The sequence below is a fragment of the Odocoileus virginianus genome, chromosome 17, assembly GCF_023699985.2.
Source record: "Odocoileus virginianus isolate 20LAN1187 ecotype Illinois chromosome 17, Ovbor_1.2, whole genome shotgun sequence".
Lineage (NCBI taxonomy): Eukaryota > Metazoa > Chordata > Mammalia > Artiodactyla > Cervidae > Odocoileus > Odocoileus virginianus.
The window spans coordinates 3,248,823-3,258,010 of NC_069690.1; positions in this window are offsets into that span (position 1 = coordinate 3,248,823).

The following is a 9,188-nucleotide window of genomic DNA, read 5'->3' on the forward strand; positions in this document are numbered from 1 at the left end:
TGGACATCACCAGATGGTCAATACCAAAATCAGACTGATTATATTCTTTGCAGTCAAAGATAGAGAAGCTCTATACAGTTAGCAAAAACAAGACTGGGAGCTGACTGTGGCTCACATCATGAACTGCTTATTGCAAAGTTCAGACTTGAATTGGAGAAAGTAGGGAAAACAACTAGACCATTCAGGTATGACATAAATCAAATTCCTTATGATTTTAAAGTGGAAGTGGTAAATAGATTCAGGGGATTACATCTGATAGACAGAGTACCTGAAGACTATTGATGGAGGTTCATGACATTGTACAGGAGGCAGTGATCAAGACCATCCATAAGAAAAAGAAATGCAAAAAGGCAAAATGGTTGTCTGAGGAGACTTTACAAGTAGCTGAGAAAAGAAGAGAAGCGAAAGGCAAAGGAGAAAAGGAAAGATATACCCATGTGAATGCAGAGTTTCAAAGAACAGCAGATAAGAAAGCCTTCCTCAATGATCAGTGCAAAGAAATAGAAGACAACAATAGAATGGGAAAGACTAGAGATCTCTTCAAGAAAATTAGAGATATCAAGGGAACATTTCATGCAAAGACAGGTTCAATAAAGGACAGAAATGATATGGACCTAACAGAAGCAGAAGAAATTAACAGGATGTGGTAAGAATACATAGAACTATGCAAAAAAGATATTAATGACCCAGATACCTTGATCATAGCCTTAGGTAATTTCTATTGGTCAAGTACATTAATAATGCATTCCAGAGACGTAACACAGCCTAATTCACTTAGATCTCATAGCAACATAGAAAATATTTATTATCCTCATTTTGTATATGAAGAAATAGAAACTCATAAATACAAAGAAATACACTTAAGGTCAGAAAAACAGAAGGGGGAAACTCAAGTTGGTCTTATTACAGATTCTATGATATTCATATGTTCTTCCTAGGCTCAGCTGTAACAAACTTCTTCATAGAACTTTTTTTTTCTTTTTTTATTAACCCCTAGACTCCGTTGTGGCTCAGATGGTAAAGAATCCGCCTGCAATGCAGGAGACCTGGGTTCGATCCCTGGGTTGAGAAAATCCCCTGAAGGAAGGCATGGCAACGCACTCTCGTATTCTTGCCTGGAGAATTCGCATGGACAGAGGAGCCTTGTGGGCTACAGTTCATCAGGTATCAAGTAGTCAGACACGACTGAGCAACTAAGCACAGGTTTTGAATATCTTCAAAAGAAAGAATGTACCACATAAATTCATGTTACTTAAATACTGAAGACTTACTATGCGAAGCCTCCAAGCATCCAAAGAACAAACTGTTTCCTATAATTGAACCCGCATTTCCCTACTATCCCATGAATATGATAACACTTTTTCCTTTTCCCCCTTTTTTGTTATTTTATCACAGCTAGTAAGAACACACATTGAAAACTTCCATGGAATAGAGTCATGCCCTGAAATCTGCTGAACAACTTTCTTTTTGTAAACACACACACACACATACACTCAACATGAAGAGGTATGCCTCTCACACATTCTGAAATTCACTGTGAGCCAGTGACCTGGCAGGGAAAACATGTGGATCTGAAACATGAGACAGTTCAATAATACACAGCTGTTAAGAGATCTCTCTGATGCAGTAGAGCAAAATGAGTTCAGGTAAGAAGTACTCCTGATGTGAAGAACTAATTCATTGGAAAAGACCCTGATGCTGGGAAAGATTGAAGGCAGGAGAAGAAGGGGAAGACAGAGGATGAGATGGTTTCATGGCATCACTGACTCGATGGACATGAGTTTGAGCAAGTTCTGGGAGTTGGTGATGGACATAGAAGCCGGGTGCGCTGCAGTCCATGGGGTTACAAAGAGTTGGACACAACTAAGTGACTGAACTGAACTAAAGAAATACTACAAAAGTAGTACCTTAATTCAGCCAAGTGATAAATATATAATAAGAACCTAGGTGTTACCAGCCTACCTCTCTTCTACTTAAAATTGAGTGGTAAGGTAATTGTCAAAAGGAGATGCCTACTGACACATTTATCACTTTGTAAAATGAATGTAGTCAGAAAATGACTGATTTGGTTGAATGGTTGTCCAACAAGGTTTGACTTTTCTCCCTCTTTGGATTAATATGATAATTAGCCCCACAAACTGAATGAAGGAAGTCTAAAACTTTTAAGAAAGACATAGTTAACAAATATAAATATTATGCTGGAATTGAACATTACAATTTATAATTATTGAGAATTAGGTAAACTGCCTCAGCATCATTTTGTTTGGTCAAGTGGCCTTTGGAGGCCTTAACCTAACATTAACCCTCATGCAAGCACATGGTGTACAATCATGGGTAAATGTAAGTTCTTAATATAGCTTCACCAATGACCCTTGTGATAAAGAGTTTCTCTGCCTCCCAGGGTCTTCACTTTGTGCATCCCTTTGATAAGACCCCCATGGAACTTAAAAAACTCCCACTCCTTTTGGTGTGAACTGATCAATCCAGTGTTAGCCCAGAGAACTCAAAGCACTTTACTCATGGATCCTAATAAAAGCATATGTCTCAGGTCTTTTGCTCTCTCTGCCTGCACTTTGCACTTGACCTCTTTATGTCATGAACTTCCTCTAGGACTTGTGAGTAATGGACTTCTCCATTTCAATTCCCTGTGGTTTTTTTGTTGAACCCTGACTGAGAATCTAATTCTCTGTGGGATCTCTGGGTCCTGGTGCAACAAGGTATATTTGAGCCCTCTGAGCATCTCTGGTGGGTACGGGGTTTGATTATAAACATGATTTCACCCCTCCAACCATCTTGCTGGGGCTTCTCCTTTGCCCTTGGACGTGGGATACCTCTTCAAAGTCTCTCCAGCACCGTGCAGCTGCTGCTCCAGCACCATGAACTTGCCACTCCAACATCGTATTTGAGTGTCTCCTGTGGAGGTACAGGTCAGCAGTGGCCTGCCACAGGCGCAGGGGGTCTGGGTACAGCAGACCTGGGAATGGCATAAGCCTTCTTGAAGGAAGTCGCCATTAACCCCACCATAGAGCCACCAGAACTTACACAGGACTGGGGAAACAGACTCTTAGAGGACACAGACAGAACCTTGTGTGCACCAGGACCCAGGGGAAAGGAGCAGTGACCCCACAAGAAAATAACCCAGACCTGCCCATGAGTGCTCACAAGTCTCCGGCAGAGGGATTCACTGGCAGTGGCCTGCTACAGGGTTGGGGTCACTGAGAGTAGCAGTGTGTGCATGGGACCTTTTGAAGGAGGCCGTCATTATCTTCATTACCTCCACCATAATTTGGCCTCAGGTCAATAACAGAGAGGGACAGAAAATTGGATTAAAGATTTACTGAGCATGGCCCCGCCCATCAAAACAAGACCCAGTTTCACTCTGAGTCAGTCTCTCCCATCAGGAAGCTTCCATATGCCTCTTATCCTTCTCCATCAGAGGGTAGACAGAATGAAAACCACAGTCACAGAAAACTAACCAATCTGATCACATGGATCACAACCTTGTCTAACTCAATGAAACTATGAGCCATGCCATGTAGGGCCACCCAAAATGGATGGGTTCTAACCAAATGTGGTCCACTGGAGAAGGGAATGGCAAACCACTTCAGTATTCTTGCCTTGAGAACCCCATGAACAGGATTAAAATGCAAAAAGATATGACAATGAAAGATGAACTTCCCAGGTTGGTAGGCGCCCAATATGCTACTGGAGATAAGTGGAGAAATAACTCCAGAAAGAGTGAAAGGATGGAGCCAAAGCAAAAACAACACCCAGTTGTGGATGTGACTGATGATGGAAGTAAAGTTCGATGCTGTAAAGAGTAATATTGCATAGGAACCTGGGATGCTAGGTCCATGAATCCAGGCAAATTGGAAGTGGTCAAACAGGAGATGGCAAGTGTGAACATAAATATTTTAGGAATCAGTGATCTAAAATGGACTGGAATGGGTGAATTTAACTCAGATGACCATTCTATCTCCTAAGAATCCCTTAGAAGAAATGGAGTAACCATCATAGTTAACAAAAGAGTCCAAAACGCAGTACTTGGATGCAATCTCAAAAATGACAGAATGATCTCTGTTTGATTCCAAGGCAAATCATTCCATATCACAGTAATCCAAGTCTATGCCCCAACCAGTAATGCTGAAGAAGCTGAAGTTGAATGGTTCTATGAAGACCTTCAAGATCTTCTAGAACTAACACACAAAAAAAGATGTCCTTTTCATTATAGGGGACTGGAATGCAAAAGTAGGAAGTACAGGCAAGTACTTGCCTGGAGTAACAGGCAAGTTTGGCCTTGGAGTACAGAATGAAGCAGCTCAAAGGCTAATAGAGTTTTGCCAGGAGAATGCACTGATCATAGCAAACACCCTCTTCCAACACCACAAGAGAAGACTCTACACATGGACATCATCAGATGGTCAATACCAAAATCAGACTGATTATATTCTTTGCAGCCAAAGATGGAGAAACTATAGTCAGCAAAAACAAGACTGGGAGCTGACTGTGGCTCAAATCATGAACTCTTTATGACAAATTCAGACTTAAATTTAAGAAAGTAGGGGAAACAACTAGACCATTCAGGTATGACATAAATCAAATCCCTTATGATTACACAGTGGAAATGAAAAATAGTTCCAAGGGATTGGATCTGACAGACAGAGCACCTGAAAGACTATAGATGGAGGTTTGTGACACTGTACAGGAGGCACTGATCAAGACCATCCATAAGAAAAAGAAATGCAAAAAGGCAAAATGATTGTCTGAGGAGGCTTTACAAATAGCTGAGAAAAGAAGAGAAGGGAAAGGCAAGGAGAAAAGGAAAGATATACCCATTAGAATGCAGAGTTCCAAAGAATAGCAAAGAGAGATAAGAAAGTCTTCCTCAGTGATCAATGAAAAGAAATAGAGGAAAACAATCGAATAGGAAAGACTAGAGATCTCTTCAAGAAAATTAGAGATACCAAGGGAACATTTCATGCAAAGCTGGGCACAAAAGAGCACAAAATGGTAGGGACCTTACAGAAGCAAAAGATATTAAGAAGAGGTGACAAGAGTATACAGAAGAACTATACAAAAAATATGTTCATGATCCAGAGAATCATGGTGGTGTGATCACTCACCTAGAGCCAGACATCCTTGAATGGGAAGTCAATTGGGCCTTAGGAAGCACCATTTGAACGTAAGCTAGTGGAGGTGATGAAATTCCACTTAAGCTATTTCAAATCCTAGAAGATAATGCTGTGACAGTGTTGCACTCAATGTTCCAGAAAACTTGGAAAACTAAGTAGTGGCCACAGGACAGGAAAATGTCAGTTTTCATTCCAATCCCAAAGAAAGGCAATCCCAAAGAATACCTAAACTACCACACAATTGCACTCATCTCACATGCTAGCAAAATGATACTCAAAATTCTCCAAGCCAGGCTTCAACAGCAGGTGAACCATGAACTTCCAGATGTTCAAACTGGATTTAGAAAAGGCAGAGGAACAAGAGATCAAATTGCCAACACCCATTGGATCACTGGAAAGCACAAGAGAATTCCAGAAAAACATCTACTTTTGCTTTATTGACTATGCCAAAGCCTTTGACTGTGTGGATCATGGCAACCTGGAAAATTCTTAAAGAGATGGCTATAGCGGGCCGCCTGACCTGCCTCTTGAGATATCTGTATGCAGGTAGGAAGTGACAGTTAGAACTGGACATTGAACGACAGATTGGTTCCAAATAGGGAAAGGAGTACATCAATACTGTTTATTGTCACCCTGCTTATATAACTTATATGCAGAGTACATCATGTAACATGCTGGGCTGGATGAAGCACAAGCTGGAATCAAGATGGCTGGGAGAAATATCCATAACCTCAGATATGTAGGTGATACCAATTGAAAGAGACACGTGTAATGCCAGGACAGGGACGCAACCTAGATGTCCATCAGCAGATGAATGGGTAAGAAAGCTGTGGTACATATACACTATGGAATATTACTCAGCCATTAAAAAGAATACATTTGAATCAGTTCTAATGAAGTGGATGAAACTTGAGCCAATTATACAGAGTGAAGTAAGCCAGAAAACAAAACAAAACACAACAAACACCAATACAGTATACTAACACATATATATGGAATTTAAAAAGATGGTAATGATAACCCTATATGTGAGATAGCAAAAGAGACAAAGACGTATAGAACAGTCTTTTGGACTCTGTGGGAGAAGGCAAGGGTGGGATGATCTGAGAAAATAGCACTGAAACATCTATATTACCATATATGAAATAGATTGCCAGTCCAGGTTTGATGCATGAGACAGGCTGTTCAGGGCTGGTGCACTGAGACGACCCAGAGAGATGGGATGGGGAGGGAGGTGTGAGGAGCCTCAGAATGGGGAACACATGTACACCCGTGGTGGATTCATGTCAATGTATGGGAAAAAACACTACAATATTGTAAAGTATTAGCCTCCAACTAAAATAAATAAATAAATAAAAGAAAGAAAGAAAGCAAAAAAGAACTAAAGAGCCTCTTGATGAAAGTGAAAGAGGTGAGTGAAAAAGTTGGCTTAAAGCTCAACATTCAGAAAACTAAGATCATGGCATCTGGTCCCATCACTTCATGTCAAATAGATGGGGAAACAGTAGAAACAGTGAGAGAGTTTATTTTGGGGGGCTCCAAAATCACTGCAGATGGTGACTGCAGCCATGAAATTAAAAGATGCTTGTTCCTTGGAAGAAAAGTTATGACCAACCTAGACAGCATATTAAAAAGCAGAGACGTTACTTTGCCAACAAATGTCTGTCTAGTCAAAGCTATGGTTTTTCCAGTAGGTATGTATGGATGTGAGAAAGAAAACTGAGGGCTGAAGAATTGCTGCTTTCAAACTGTGGTGCTGGAGAACACTCTTGAGGGTCCTTTGGATTGCAAGGAGATCCAACAAGCCCATCCTAAAAGAAGTCAGTCCTGAATATTCAATGGAAGAACTGATGCCGAAGCTCAAACTCCAATACTTTGGCCACCTGATGCGATAAACTGATTTATTTGAAAGACTCTGATGCTGGGGAAGATTGAAGGCAGGAGGAGAAGGGAATGACAGAGGATGAGATGATTGGATGGCATCACCGACTCAATGGACATGAGTTTGAGTAAAGTCCCAGAGTTGGTGATGGACAGGGAGGCCTGGCATGCTGCAGTCCATTGGGTCATAAAGAGTCAGACATGACTGAGCAACTGAACTGAGCTGAACTGACTGAGCATCATATGTTCTGGTAGTCTCCTTGAGAATGTTAATTTAATGAAGTCTCAACAGCAAACATAAAATTAGATGTCAAATGTATGAAGGGGTAATGTTATATCTTAAATAATATTTTATGAGATATACATGAAAAAGATATAGACAATTTGCCAAAATCAACTCTGACACTGCATTTAGAGAGCCACAATTTTAAAATCATGCTAAGAGATGCCTTTTCAGAATAGAGTGGTCCTTATAATTCTTGAAATGGTTCAAGCAACTGAAGTATGTTTAGCTATTTAGCCTAAAGAAGAACTGGCCCTGCTTAATTTAAACACTACTTTTTCAAAATGGAATTAATCTTACAGATTTCTAGAAGACAGAACTAGAACCAGTATTTACTTTCAAGAAAGGAGATTTCCTCTTAACATAAACTAGACCCCCTGAATGTTAGAGTTGTTAAAAAATGTAGTAGATTTCCAGCTCTGAAAGGGTCTGAGCATAGGCTAGAAAACAATTGGGGGAAGCAGTATGGTAAGTTAGGTCATTTCTAGCTTTCAGACCAGAGAAAAATTAGCAGGTTCAGTGACTAGCTACTGAACTTGGGCTTAAACCTTAAAGAAGAAGAAAGCAAATCAAACTCTTTTTAGTAATAGCCAGTTTTCTGTCCTTTCTGATGATCCAGTAGTGGAGAATCAGAGGTAGCAGTTTCTTTTTCTATATGGCAATAGCTTCAGGCAAATTAATTTGGTATTTATGAGGTCCGTGTAGATGCCCCAAAGCAGAGAGAGAATCTTGTGATTCAATTACTTTTCTGCTGCAATGAAACCTCTCAACAGTAAAGTGCCAGGCAGCATAATTTCACAACTATTTTCCTTTTTTTTCCCGGTCATCAAAGAGATTTTTCAAGTTTAGTTCTCTCTTGTCTTGATGGACATGAGTTCGAGTAAGCTCCAGGTGTTGGTGATGGGCAGGCGTGCTGCAGTCCATGGGGTTACAAAGGGTCGGACACGACTGAGCGACTGAATTGAACTGAACTCTCTCTTGTTGTGGTATGTGTATTATTTACTCCACTTCCTTAAAACAAAAATTCACAGCCAAATTCTTCACAAGGGTCCTTTTGTTCACTCTAACTTTAAATAAATTCTCCACTGGCTGCCACTCCTTTACTGCCACCCCTGGAAATGTTACCACAACCAGGCCTCAATTTCCCCCTCCAGTTTCAGCATCTCTGTATCTGACCCCTTTGGTGTTTTATTCTCACAGAAGATATTTCCACTATATATGGAAATCAACGTTATGAAAGGGAAAGGATGAGAAAGAAACCAAAAGTTACCTCCCATTTTTAAAAATGATTCTTTACATTGAAAGAATTACGTCATAAGTGTATGACCTTTGATGATGCTACAAGTCTATAGTTTTCTGAAAATAGAGAAACTCTTGAGTTATTCTCTATGTACAAATAAATTATTTCACATTTCTTGCTAGCTGATTGACTTAAATAAATGCATATCAGTTAATATTTAAGCACCACAGAATTGTGAAAACTGATAAATGCATTTATTCAGTCAGCAAATATTCACTGAGGCCCATAGCCATGCTTAAGGTGCTGAGGATATGGAATTGTCTGATATCCCTGTTGTCATGGGACTTATTTTCTAGTGCACATGTGCACTAAATATGTTTCAAGACATGCAGAATCAGTATTGTAGCTGGAGAAAAGACATGATGTAAGCTAACTCCTGTTTCTTTCAAGTTGATTTATATACATTGCAGGTAAGGGCAAAATACTCATCTGCTTTATTCCCACATTTTATGCTTGTTCTCCTCCACTGAATGGAAAGAATGTGTATTATGGCTGGAAGAAAAGTGAACTGAAGTTCAAGGAACATGGGTATGTTTTATTTATAACTTTATCAACTGTCTACCCAGAGCATTGTTTTTCTCTTCTCTCTAGT